This window comes from Triturus cristatus, chromosome 5_1 (assembly GCF_964204655.1).
Source record: "Triturus cristatus chromosome 5_1, aTriCri1.1, whole genome shotgun sequence".
In the NCBI taxonomy this organism is placed as follows: Eukaryota; Metazoa; Chordata; class Amphibia; order Caudata; family Salamandridae; genus Triturus; species Triturus cristatus.
In genome coordinates this window covers 40,818,735-40,833,252 of record NC_140587.1, presented here as the reverse complement: position 1 = coordinate 40,833,252, position 14,518 = coordinate 40,818,735, and the positions used below count along the sequence as shown (strand labels likewise).

The 14,518-nt window shown below is 52.1% G+C and overlaps 1 protein-coding gene across 2 annotated transcripts in view; it reads left to right on the top strand.

The window, feature by feature from the left end:
• Positions 1–4,856: 4,856 nt before the first annotated feature.
• Positions 4,857–14,518, top strand: part of LOC146830108 (riboflavin transporter 2-like) — a 349,232-nt gene continuing 339,570 nt past the window's right edge. Inside the window, exon 1 of one of the 2 annotated variants that reach the window (XM_085604327.1) lies at positions 4,857–4,934. The gene's annotated coding sequence lies outside the window, so the exon portion shown is untranslated. Of the gene's footprint in view, positions 4,935–4,961; positions 5,062–14,518 lie in introns of those variants that run through there. The other variant, XM_085604328.1, reaches the window with a different exon arrangement.

Sequence of the window (14,518 nt, the reverse complement as noted above, 5' to 3'; positions counted from 1 at the left end):
AGTAAACTCACACTGAGGATACTTCTGAAAGAAGCTCACACTGAGGACACTGGAGGAGGAAGCTCACACTGAGGGCACTGCAGGAGGAAGCTCACACTGAGGGCACTGCAGGAGGAAGCTCACACTGAGGGCACTGCTGGAAGAAGCTCACACTGAGGGCCCTGCAGGAGGAAGCTCACACTGAGGACACTGCTGGAGGAAGCTCACACTGAGGACACTGCTGGAGGAAGCTCACACTGAGGACACTGCTGGAGGAAGCTCACACTGAGGACACTGCTGGAGGAAGCTTACACCAAGAGCCCTGGTTGAGGAAGCTAACACTGAGGGCACTTGTGGAGGAACCTCACACTGAGGGCACCTCTAAAGGATGCTCACACTGAGGGCACTGCAGGAGGAAGCTCAAACTGCAGACACTGCAGCAGGAAGCTCGCTCTGACGACACTGCAAGAGGAAGCTCACACTGAGAGCACTGATGGAAGAAGCTCACACTGAGATCACTTCTGGAGGAAGCTCACACTGAGAACACTGCTGGAGGAAGGTCACACTGAGGGCCCTGCAGGAGGAAGGTCACACTGAGGGCACTGCAGGAAGAAGGTCATACTGAGGGTCCTGCTGGCAGGAAATCACACTGAGGGCACTGCTTGAGGAAGCTTACACAGAGGGCACTGCTGACCGGAGCTCACACTGAGGGCGCTGATAGAGGAAGTTCACATTGAGGGCACTGCTGAAAGAAGCTCACTTTGAGGAAACTGGAGGAGGAAGCTCGCACTGTGGACACTGCTAGAGGAAGGTCACACTGAGGGCACTGCTGGAAGACGCTAACTGAGGGCACTTCTAGAGGAAGCTCACACTGAGGACACTGCAGCGTGAAGTTCACACTGACGGCACTGCTGGATGAAGCTCACACTGGGGACACTGCTGGAGGAAGGTCACATTGAGGGCACTGGAGGTGGTAACTCACACTGAGGGCACCCCTACTTTTTAATCTATTTTTAGGAGATTTACCAGGATACCTAGATGAACTCAATGCACATCCTCCGAAGCTAGGGGACAAGCTGATAACTAACCTAATGTATGCAGATGACGCCATTCTTCTAAGCCATACCAAAATAGGTCTTCGGCGTTTAATTAACAGAACAGTTTTGTATGCACAAGAAAATGGAATGGTAATAAATGAATCCAAAACAAAAATCATGGTGGTCACTAGGAATACAAAACTGAGACAAAAAAATAAATGGTATATGGAAAGCACCCAACTGGAAACAAATTGAAGTGTACAAGTATCTGGGTGTACTATTTGATCAAAATGGAAACTATCAATCACAAAAAATTGACAAAGGAAAGCTAACTCGCTAACTGCAGCATTCAAGATAGCACAGAAATCGCTTGGAACTCTGACATATGGGCCGCTTTTGAAAATTATAGGGGCTAAATTGCTCCCAACAATAACATATGGTAGTGAGGCATTAATGGGGACGGATGCAGAACTGTTAAATAAGGTTCTTTCAAAAACATATAAATCCCTCTTCTATCTCCCGAATAACGCTTCCCCAGCACAAATTAAACTGGAGTTCGGGTTAACTAACCAAGTTATAGCAAGAAAAGGCCAATTTATTAAAACGTGGTACAGGATCAAAAATGACCATGATAATCATATATCTCAGTTACTTTGGCAAGAAATCAATAAGAATACCAAATCAGTCGTAAGGAAATATCTCAACGATGCATTAGAAGAGTTTGCACTAATGCCAATTTGGAACAACACGATAAGCAATGGATCCTTTAAAAAATTAGTAAATCGAACAACTAATTACCTTTCACTTATACAGGATAAAGATACACTAGCAAAAAGAAAACATTCATGGTCAGTAATAAACGGATACGAAAAGAAGAAAGTACAAGAATACTTGGAGACACCTTGGTCTGAAAAAAGTAAACAATGCCTTATGAGAGCAAGATTTGGAATTTTACCTGGCCTTAGTCATGTCCCTCCGTGGAAAAAAGCTAGTAGCGGTACATTGTGCAGACTTTGTAAAAGTGGAGAAGAGAATATTGTCCACCTTTTATGTATTTGTCCAGGACTCCGAAATGAAAGATCCACGTTACTGAAACCTCATTTTAACATGCGTGGAACAAGGACATGTAGACAGGCATTTAAAGTCTGTCTTCATTCGAACGATATAGTCATGAACGTTGCCTTTGTAAAGTTCCTAAAGATTGCATCTATAAAACTGGGAGTATAAAATAGAAAAACAAAAAATGTTTTTATGAAAAAATTTTAAAAGTAAAATTTTAGGTTATAATAGTTCTTTTTATATTTAAATGTAATATATTCACTAAATATGTCTTGGTATTGGAAATATTGTAAGATTTTAATTAATCAAACAATAAAGAATTGTCTAATTTGTCACTGAGGGCACTGCTGGAGGAAGCTCACACTGAGGGCACTGCAGGGGTGATTCAAATTGAGGGCACTGCAGGAGGGAGCTCACACCAAGGGCCCTGCAGGAGGAAGCTCGCACTGAGGGCCCTGCAGGAGGGAGCTCACACCAAGGGCACTGCTGGAGGAAGCTCACACTGAGGGCCCTGATGGAGGAAGCTCACACCAAGGGCACTGCTGGAGGAAGCTCACACTGAGGGCACTGCAGGAGGAATCTCACACTGAGGGCCCTAATGAAGGGCGCTCACACTGTAGTCACTTCTAGAAGAAGCCCACACTGTGGTCACTGTTTGAGGAGGTTCACTTGGAGGTCACTGCAGGAAGAAGCTCACATTGAGGGCCATGCTGAATGAAGCTTACAATGAGAGCACTGCTGGTGAAAGCTCACAATGAGGGCACTCTTGGGGAGATTCCCACTGAGGTCACACCTCACAATGAGGGCCATGCTGAATGAAGCTCACACTGAGGGCCCTGATGGAGGAAGCTCACACTGAGGGCCCTGCAGGAGGAATATCACACTGAGGGCACTGCGGGAGGAAGCTCACACTGAGGGCACTGCTGGAGGAAGCTCACACTGAGGGCACTGCTGGAGGAAGCTCACACTGAGGGCCCTGCAGGAGGAAGCTCACACTGAGGGCACTGCTGGAGGAAGCTCACACTGAGGGCACTGCTGGAGGAAGCTCTCACTGAGGGCCCTGCAGGAGGAAGCTCACACTGAGGGCACTGCTGGAGGAAGCTCACACTGAGGGCACTGCTGGAGGAAGCTCACACTGAGGGCACTGCTGGAGGAAGCTCACACTGAGGGCACTGCTGGATGAAGCTCACACTGAGGGCCCTGCAGGAGGAAGCTCACACTGAGGGCACTGCAGAAGGAAGCTCACACTAAGGGCACTGCAGGAGGAAGCTCACACTGAGGGCACTGCTGGATGAAGCTCACACTGAGGGCCCTGCAGGAGGAATCTCACACTGAGGGCACTCTTGGGGAGATTCCCACTGAGGTCACACCTCACAATGAGGGCCATGCTGAATGAAGCTAACACTGAGGGCCCTGATGGAGGAAGCTCACACTGAGGGCCCTGCGGGAGGAAGCTCACACTGAGGATACTTCTGAAAGAAGCTCACACTGAGGACACTGCAGGAGGAAGCTCACACTGAGGGCCCTGGTGGAGGAAGCTCACACTGAGGGCCCTGCTGGAGGAAGCTCACACTGAGGGCCCTGCAGGAGGAAGCTCACACTGAGGGCCCTGCAGGAGGAATATCACACTGAGGGCCCTGCTGGAGGAAGCTCACACTGAGGGCACTGCTGGAGGAAGCTCACACTGAGGGCACTGCTGGAGGAAGCTCACACTGAGGGCACTGCTGGAGGAAGCTCACACTGAGGGCACTGCTGGAGGAAGCTCACACTGAGGGCCCTGCGGGAGGAAGCTCACACTGAGGGCCCTGCTGGAGGAAGCTCACACTGAGGGCCCTGCAGGAGGAAGCTCACACTGAGGGCCCTGCAGGAGGAAGCTCACACTGAGGGCACTGCTGGAGGAAGCTCTCACTGAGGGCACTGCAGGAGGAAGCTCACACTGAGGGCACTGCAGGAGGAAGCTCACACTGAGGGCCCTGCTGGAGGAAGCTCACACTGAGGGCACTGCTGGAGGAAGCTCACACTGAGGGCACTGCTGGAGGAAGCTCACACTGAGGGCCCTGCGGGAGGAAGCTCACACTGAGGGCCCTGCTGGAGGAAGCTCACACTGAGGGCCCTGCAGGAGGAAGCTCACACTGAGGGCCCTGCAGGAGGAAGCTCACACTGAGGGCACTGCAGGAGGAAGCTCACACTGAGGGCCCTGCGGGAGGAAGCTCACACTGAGGGCCCTGCAGGAGGAAGCTCACACTGAGGGCACTGCAGGAGGAAGCTCACACTGAGGGCACTGCAGGAGGAAGCTCACACTGAGGGCCCTGCGGGAGGAAGCTCACACTGAGGGCCCTGCAGGAGGAAGCTCACACTGAGGGCCCTGCAGGAGGAAGCTCACACTGAGGGCCCTAATGGAGGAAGCTCACACCGAGGGCCCTGCAGGAGGAAGCTCACACTGAGGGCACTGCGGGAGGAAATCTAAAATAAGAGAACTGATGGTCAAAGTTCACAATGCGGGCACTGAGAAGGATCAGGGTGAGGGCACTGCTAGAGGGTATTCGCTGCCCCGGCCCCTTCGCCTTCCCGCCTCATGACGCTCATTCGCAGGTGACTCCAAGCACACTCAACGTTAGCAGCATTTAATTCATAACGTGCCATTCTGCCAGCCTCCTCCCTCCAGCCAATCGTATCTCTGAACGGCCCCCGCCGCGCCTCTCCCCTGCGCCGCTGGCCAATCAGCAGCCGAGCCGCCCTGCCGCTCCACACTCATCATGATGAGGCAGAAAGCGCTCAGGCTCCAAAGAAGGGCGGGAGCTGAGGCGGAGGCGGCTCTGTGGGGATAGCGCCGAGAGGCAGCAAGACCAGCGCTGTGAGGTAACCAGAAAACACCGATGCCTCAACTGATGCTTTAGATATCTTTACATTCTCATTGAAACGTGAGATCTGCATATGAGAAGGCACTCTGAGGAGCGCTGAAAGGCGGCAGGAGCGGCACTGACAGGTACAGAGGGCAGCGCTGCGAGGCACAGGAAACCTCACTGTGGGGTACAAAGAAAACACTGCTGCCTCCGGTGAGGGATAGACTTGCATCTGAGGGAAGTACTCAGAGGATAGCGCTGCGAGGCAGGCGGAGGAGCACTGTGAGGAAGAGAAATAAATGAAGCCTGCACTTATGTGTGAGCTTTGCAGAGTGAGGAGGAACTGCGAGGATAGCGCTAAGAGGCAGCGCAAGCAGCGGTAATCAGTGGTACGGGAGCATCTCTGTCAGGTACAGAGAGCAGTGCTGTGAGGTACAGAGAAGAGACCGCACCCTCCACTGGGAGTCAACTGGTTCATGGAGGAGGTGTCCAGAATATAGCGCTGGGAGGCGCAACAGTAGCGCACTGTGAGGTACAGCGGGAGCAGCAATGCCGGGTACAGGTAACAGTGCTGCGAGGTACGTACAGAGAGCAGCCCGTGTCGTAGATGGTGCAGCGCTGAGAGGTACAGAAAAAGCACCGAATCCTTCAGCAAGTGTCAAAGACATACACCGAAGAAGCGCTGAGAGGATAGCGCCGAGAGGCGCAGCAGTAGCCTGCTGGGAGATACAGCGGGAACACGGGTATGAGGTACATGCAATACACCTGTGAGGTGCTACAGGGAGCCTGTGTCGTACATGGTGCAGCGCCGAGAGGTTGGTGGGTAGCACGGAGGCCTCCAGTGAGGCGCAGGCTTGAGGTAGAGTTGCACATGGACGAAGTACTCAGAGGACAGCGCCGAGAGGGGCTGCAGGAGCGCTGTGAGGTACAGCGGGAGCAGCAGGGTCAGGTCCAGGCAGTTGTCCTGTGAGGTTCGTAAGTGGAGCGGATTGTAGCGCACGTAGAGCGGGCACAGCGAGTAGCGCCGTGAGGTAGAGTAGGTAACTAGGCAACCTCCAGGCGCATGATAGAGGCAGAGTTGTGTATGGACGAAATTCGCAGAAGATCGAGCCGAGAAGCGCAGCAGGAGCAGCGCTGTGAGCGGGGTACAGCGGGTGTGGGGTATATGCAATAGTCCTGTGGGGTGCGTACAGGGAGCCTGTGCTGTGACATGCATGATGCAGCTCTGAGGTACTCTGGGTAACACTCAGAGGATAGCGCCGAGAAGCGAGCAGCGCTGTGAGCGGGGTACAGCGGGTGTGGGGTATATGCAATAGTCCTGCGGGGGTGCGTACAGGGAGCCTGTGCTGTGACATGCATGATGCAGCTCTGAGGTACTCTGGGTAACACTCAGAGGATAGCGCCGAGAAGCCAGCAGGAGCAGCGCTGTGAGTACAGCGGGTGTGGGGTATATGCAATAGTTCTGTGGGGTGCGTACAGGGAGCCTGTGCTGTGACATGCATGATGCAGCTCTGAGGTACTCTGGGTAACACTCAGAGGATAGCGCCGAGAGGCGAGCAGGAGCGGCGCTGTGAGTACAGCGGGTGTGGGGTATATGTAATAGTCCTGTGGGGTGCGTACAGGGAGCCTGTGCTGTGACATGCATGATGCAGCTCTGAGGTACTCTGGGTAACACTCAGAGGATAGCGCCGAGAAGCCAGCAGGAGCAGCGCTGTGAGCGGGGTACAGCGGGTGTGGGGTATATGTAATAGTCCTGCGGGGTGCGTACGGGGAGCCTGTGCTGTGACATGCATGATGCAGCTCTGAGGTACTCTGGGTAACACTCAGAGGACAGCGCCGAGAGGCGAGCAGCGCCGTGAGTACAGCGGGTGTGGGGTATATGCAATAGTCCTGTGGGGTGCGTACAGGGAGCCTGTGCTGTGACATGCATGATGCAGCTCTGAGGTACTCTGGGTAACACTCAGAGGACAGCGCCGAGAAGCGAGCAGCGCTGTGAGTACAGCGGGTGTGGGGTAAATGCAATAGTTCTGTGGGGTGCGTACAGGGAGCCTGTGCTGTGACATGCATGGTGCAGCACTGAAGTACTCTGGGTAACACTCAGAGGACAGCGCCGAGAGCCGAGCAGCGCTGTGAGCTGCAGGGTCGTGTACAGGGGGAGCACACTGAGGTAGTAGCCGGTGAGGTGCACGTAGACTGTGCAGCGAGGTACACCGGGGCGTGCGGCACGCAGCCAGTAGCATCTCTGGGCTCTTTGAGACCTGCTTTCAGGGCAGCTGTCGGTGCCTCTGTCAGTCTCCCGGAGCTCTGTCCGTGTGTCCCTCACGTTATCTCTTCCAGACCAGTCACCTCGCTCTCTTTACCTCCCGTCAATCAAACACCGTGCTTCGGCCCTCCCTCTCTCATCGTGTCTCTGTTGGACACTCTCTCTGCTCCCCGCTCCGTCTCTGCCTCTCCACGCCATGGGTGTGTCTCACGGCCTCGTTTGCTCCCTGTCTCTCGGTCTTATTTACCATCTGTGCTTCGAGCAAACACAACATAGCGCAAGGTAACATAACATAACACAACACAACTTAACATAACGTGTATTTGTAAAGTGCAGGTTCACCCGCGGGCATCTTGGTGCTGAAAAACAGATGATGTTTATTGATACCCAACTCAATGGTACTCATTTTATCGACCTCAGAAGGATGAAATACTGAGTGGCCCCTGTCTACTTACCTCTGTCTGTCGGTGCCTGACAGTGCTGTGGGTCCCTGAGTGTGAGTAAACTGTCTATTTACGTCTGTCTGTCAGTGTCTAACTGTATGACCGTGCCGTGTGTCTCGGAGTGTCTGCAAACTGTCTAGTTACCTCTGTCTGTGTCCGACCATACTGTGGGTCTCAGAGTCTCTGTAAACTGTCTAATAATCTCTGCCTGTCTATGTCTCACCCTGCTGTGTGTCTCGGAGTGTCTGTAAACTGTTTAGTTACCTCTGTCTGTCTGTGTCTGACTGTGCTGTTAGGCTCCTGAGTGTCTGCATCTATCTAGCTACCTCTGTGTCTGACCATGCTGTGGGTATCTGAGTGTCTGTAAACTGTTTAGTTACCTCTGTCTGTCTGTGTCTGACTGTGCTGTGGGTCTCTGGGTGTCTGTAAACTGTCTCATTACCTCTGTCAGTGTCTGACCATGCTGTGGGTCTCTGAGTATCTGCAAACTGTCAAGCTACCTCTGTCTGTCAGTATCTGACCGTGCTGTTGGTCTCTGCGTGTCTGTAAAATGTCTAGTTACTTCTGTCTAACTGTACTCTGTGTCTGACTGTGCTGTTAGGCTCCGAGTGTCTGCATCTATCTCGCTACCACTGTCAGGGTCTGACCGTACTGTGGTTCTCGGAGTATCAGTAAACTGTCTAGTTACCTTGGTCTATCTGTGTCTGACGGTACTCTGTGTCTGACTGTGCGGTGGGTATCCGAGTATCAGTAAACTGTCTAGTTACCTCGGTCTGTGTCCGACCATACTGTGGGTCTCAGAGTCTCTGTAAACTGTCTAATAATCTCTGCCTGTCTATGTCTCACCCTGCTGTGTGTCTCGGAGTGTCTGTAAACTGTTTAGTTACCTCTGTCTGTCTGTGTCTGACTGTGCTGTGGGTCTCTGGGTGTCTGTAAACTGTCTCATTACCTCTGTAAGTGTCTGACCATGCTGTGGGTCTCTGAGTATCTGTAAACTGTCTAATAATCTCTGCCTGTCTATGTCTCACCCTGCTGTGTGTCTCGGAGTGTCTGTAAACTGTTTAGTTACCTCTGTCTGTCTGTGTCTGACTGTGCTGTTGGGCTCCTGAGTGTCTGCATCTATCTAGCTACCTCTGTGTCTGACCATGCTGTGGGTATCTGAGTGTCTGTAAACTGTTTAGTTACCTCTGTCTGTCTGTGTCTGACTGTGCTGTGGGTCTCTGGGTGTCTGTAAACTGTCTCATTACCTCTGTCAGTGTCTGACCATGCTGTGGGTCTCTGAGTATCTGCAAACTGTCAAGCTACCTCTGTCTGTCAGTATCTGACCGTGCTGTTGGTCTCTGCGTGTCTGTAAACTGTCTAGTTACCTCTGTCTAACTGTACTCTGTGTCTGACTGTGCTGTTGGGCTCCGAGTGTCTGCATCTATCTCGCTACCACTGTCAGGGTCTGACCGTACTGTGGTTCTCGGAGTATCAGTAAACTGTCTAGTTACCTTGGTCTATCTGTGTCTGACGGTACTCTGTGTCTGACTGTGCGGTGGGTATCCGAGTATCAGTAAACTGTCTAGTTACCTTGGTCTGTCTGTGACTGACTGTACTCTGTGTCTGACTGTGCTGTTGGGCTCCGAGTGTCTGCATCTATCTAGCTACCTCTGTCTGTCTCTGTCTGACTGTGCTGTGGGTATCCGAGTGTCTGTCAGAGTTTCTGTAAACTATCTCGCTACCACTGTCTGTCAGGGTCTGACCGGACTGTGGTTCTCGGAGTATCAGTAAACTGTCTAGTTACCTCGGTCTGTCTGTGTCTGACTATACTCTGTCTGACTCTGCGGTGGGTATCCGAGTATCAGTAAACTGTCTAGTTACCTCGGTCTGTCTGTGTCTGACTGTACTCTGTGTCTGACTATGCTGTGGGTATCTGAGTATCAGTGAACTGTCTAGTTACTTACCTCGGTCTGTCTGTGTCTGACTATACTCTGTCTGACTGTGCTGTTGGTCTCTGAATGTCAGTAAACGGTCCTCTACAGTTCCCACCGCCTGTCTGTGTCTCAAATAACGTCAGCCGGTATTCAGGTGTCTGTGAACTGTCTAGTTACCTCAGTCTGTCGGTGTCTGGCTGTGCTTTCGATCACTGAGTTTCTGACAGCGTTACCTCGTCCCTGTGCACCTGATAATGTCAGCTGGTCTTAAGGTTACGTAAATTCTGTAGTTACCGAAGTCTGCAGGTGTCTGACTGTGCTGTCGGTCTCTGAGTGCTGGACCGCATAATTATGTCTCTATGTGCCAGATAGTGCCGGTTTGTCTGTCGGTGTCTGACCGTGCTAAGGGTCTCTGAGTGTCTGGTAGCATCATTTTGTCTCCATGTTCCAGACAAAGTCTGCTGGTCTCTGGGTGTTAGTAAACTGTGTAGTTATCTATGTCTCTTGGTGTCTGACTGCGCTGTGGGTCTCAGGGTGTCTGATACCATCATTTAGACTCCATGTCTCAGATAGAGTCAGCTGGTCTCTTGCTGTCTGTCAACTGCGTAGTTATTTATGTCTGTTGGTGTCTGGCTGTGCTTTTGATCACTGAGTTTCTGACAGAGTCACCTCGTATCCTGTGCACCTGATAATGTCAGCTGATCTTAGGGTCACGTAACTGTGTAGGGGAGAGGAGTGATAACGGGTTGGGGTGCCACCGTGTACCTCCCTGTCCTTCTAACACTGTGCTCCTCATGGTCTCTTAGGAACAAAAAGGTCACAATAGCTCCCTCTAATGAACAGGATAACCAGGTCTGTAGCCTACACCCTGTATCTCTGAGATTCCCTGACATTAATGTCCTCAGTTACTGCAGCCTGTTCAAAGTGCCCTGGGGCTATTTACCCCTAAATAAAATAGCTAATGTTAGATGGGCTCAGCCTGCCCCAGTGCCCCTTACTTACCCTGTGCAATCACCTATGATAGTTGATATTGGGTTGGCACAGTCTGTCCCGTGCCCCTTACTTATCTCTGTGACTTCACCCATAATAGCTAGGGTTGGATTGGCACAATTGCCCCGGTGCCCTTTACTTACCTCTGTGTCTTCACCTATAATAGCTAATATTGGGTTGGCACAGTCTGCCCTCAGTGCCCTTTACTTACCTCTGTGCCTTCACTAATAAACTAGGTTTTTTTTCTCCCCTTTTTGCCTCATTTTAGCACTTTTGTTTCCCGCCACTGCTGCCCCCGCGGCCCCTACCATGTGTTCCCTGTCCCGCATTCCAACCTGACCCGCCCTCCAACCGACCCCTACTTAGTAGCGGCCGCTGACCAGCCCAGCAGTGGACAAGCCGCTGGCGTGCCATCTGCGCCCAACCACGATCAGCGCCAAGGACCCTGGTCCTCCGACTCGCCAATGCTATAACTCCTCGGCTCTCCAACTACAAGCTCTCCTAACATATCGATCGCCATCCCCAAAGGCTACAAGACCATCCGGAAGGAGCACCCATTGCTCACAAGTCCTACCTTCCACTGAGCACCTACATCGACAGTCCCACAGACCTGATGGAACACCTCCACTTCAAGATACAGGCCAACCCGACCACTACCCTCCAAGGCACTCTCATCTACAGGCCCCCTGGACCCTGCACAGCCTTCTCCGGCTCCATCACTGACATCATCACCCCGCAAGCCATCACCTCCACCGACTACACCTTGCTGGGAGCTTCCACCTCGACAACCTCCAACACCCCAACTCCATCTCCCTCCTGGATAACCTCCTCAACATCTGACTCAAACAAATCATACCAGAACCCACACACTCGGCAGGACACACCCTCAACCCCATCTTCACAGCAGGAAACTCCATCTTCTTCAGCCACACCTCTGAACTCCCATGGACGGACCATCACTGCGTCCACTTCACCTTCAAATAAAACACCACCCGCAAATGTCCACACCAGTTCCAGTGAAGGAATTGGAACACAATCTCTGATGGTCAGCTCACTGCCTCCCTCAGCAGCTCCGCTCCCACAGTCTCAGACGACCACCACCGATACCCTACACAACTGGATTACTGACTGCACCAACACCATCGCCCCACTAACACCAGCACAAAGAAAGCCAGCTAGTTATCTACCGAACTCCGAGACTCAAGACGAGCCTGCAGATGCCTCAGTAAGTTATGGAGGACCTCCAAATCCACAGAAGACCCCGACAACTTCAAAGCAGCCTCCACCACAAGCTCATCAGACACTCAAGGAAGAAAGCCCTCCAGGACAGATTGTCCACCCATGCGCACAACAGCAAGGAACTCTTTGGCATCATCAAAGAGTTCACCCAACCCAACTGTGTGTGAGAAGGTGGCCTGATATATGCTGTCCACACGTTCTAGGGGGCACCTTGTATCAGTCCAAACAACCCCTTATGGTGATAGGTTAAAGACAACCTTTATTGAAAGCTATCCTAGTGGTAGCTATGGAGAGCAGCCTCCAGGCTAAGTCTTGAAGGAATGTACAGCAGCTTGTTTTACCAGTCTATAATCTCTTGAATGATCAAATGAAAAGACAACCACACCAGGTATATATTCAAAATATATGTATTTAAGATAAAACACACCCCTCTAGTCTCTTTATGAGACTGGAGTTCGAAGTACATAGTTTACAAGTCAGCAATTATCAGTAATAGCACAAATACACGTTTGGGCCCTAGGGGCGTACCAAACCATATACCAAAATGTGGTATAAGAACCACGACTGGCATAGACAGTAGACCCTATAGCCTCTACACTCGCTGGGACCCCAAGGAACCACCCAAGGTAGTGACACAGGGGACCCACGGGGACTGTATGCAGTGTGTAAACACAACCGTGGGTTCCCGTTATCGTCTATGGGCAATGTCGCGGTTGGAAATTTAAAGATTAGGGACACTTCTAATCGAGTCAGGACCAAACCCTTTTGGACTTAAGAAGTTCTAGGGCTAGCACCCACGAGAGCACCAGAATACTCGAGTTACCTCACCCAGGGAAGCCGGGTGCATAGGTGTCTTTTGGTGTCGGGTCGCGTGGTCGATTTCAATGGGAGCCTGCAAAGAACTGCTGCTGCCGTGAAGAGGAGAAGTGTCCGCAGAGATCCAAGGCCGTATCTAGGATGGAAGGAAACTGAAAGCAGAGGGGACAGAGTCTGGGTCACTTGCCAGTAACCTAGGGCAGGATGGACCACTGTCCACAGATGTCGGGTGCTTCAGGTGAGTTGATGGGTGTCTTGACTCTTCAGCCACAAGGTCCAGGAGGCGTCGACGGAGTCCACAAGCCGGATTCGAGGTGTCGCACGAAGTCTGTCGAGTGCTGCAGTGTCGGCGACCAGAATGGACCCAACAATCCTTGGCAATGGCAAGTCACTGGAATTTAGACAAAGGGCTGCGGTGCAGACCAGCAAGGTCTGAGGGACTCACCCAGCAAGGGTAAGTCAGGGCACGTCTGGAGCAACCAGGAAAGCCCAAGCAGAAAAGGAGTGGCCTTCGTGGGGACATGCTAGCCAAAGGGCTAGTGATCGCGAATGAGCCTCGAGCGGTCGCACTTGAAGCTGGCCCACGGGTCACTCGTGGAGTGGAGGCCAATAATTTTCAGTGCAGGAGGTGCTCAAGGCTGGGGCTACTCGAAGACCAAAGCACAACTTCAAGGAGGACAAGGAAGATAGTATTGCTGCAAAAGTTCACGGTGTCCAGGGGTCACGGTTCCACGTCACCCATGATAGCCACGGGCCTCAGCTTCGCCGTGCACTCAGGGTAGCCTTGGGGAAGTCTGGAAATCTATCTCTGGTGATGCAAAGACTTCGGCGTCCGGCGGGAGCTTCAGCAATGCAGACCGGTCAGTTGCTTCTTCGGTGCCTGCCTAGCAGGGGAGTCACTCATTGACCCCAAGGGAGATTTCTTCCATCTTCTTGTTGTGATAGAAAGTCGAAGGTCCAGGATATATGTTGCAGAGGTTCGTCAAGGGTAATCTAAAGTCCTAGGGACTGGATTCCTATACTTATAGTAAGTTTAGGGGATGGACTAACTCTAAGGCCCCACCTATGGGTGGGCCTGGAATGAGGGGTGGTTACACCCATTTCCTTTGTCCAGTTGCGCGCCAGAGCAGGGGCAGGTAGCCCCTGCAACCGGTTTGAACTGGACTATGCACAGGGACACCAAGTGTGCCCCCAGTGCAGGACTTCAAAGCACCAAAGAGTGCTCCCGCCCAGCCCCAATACACATCTGCCTGTCTGGGGTGGTGGTTACACCTCCCTTCGACAGGAAACCTATTGTCCAGGCCTCCCGTGCTGGAGTTTCACTCAGCAGCTGGAGGTCAGACCCGTGTCTGTGGCAGAGGCATCCATTTTGTGATGTCAGGGCTCAGGAAAGTCCTACCAGGTTTAGCCAGTGTGAACATGTCTATCCATCTAGAAGGGTGAAATGCTACCCCCGCGGCCAGAATTGGAGGGGGGAGGGTAGTATTCCAAAGCGTTTGACACCAAACACGACATGTTTTGATGCAGCCATCCCAAAGTTAGCATTTACCGCAAGGTTATAATGCACTTAAGAGTATATGGTATGGCTGTATCACACAACAGCCATGAGGAAGTATTTCCGAAAGCTGCAGAGGGGCTCAGCTCATGCTTGGGCACCCTCTCACATAAAACCAAGCACTCTGCCTTCAGGATTGTCAAGGCCTGCCATAGGAGTGGCTTATAGGTTTATATGTGTCTGTATATGTGTGGATATAGGTAGCCTATACCACAGTAAGGGGTGCAAGCACACCCTTACCCAGGCTGCAGTAGCAGACCTGTGGTGCCATTTTGGAGTGCTTCCCAGGGGTGGCATAATATATGCTGCAGCCCCTGGTAGGCCTCTGAGGTACCTATGCCCTAGGTACGTAGTATACCATATACTAGGGGTTATAAG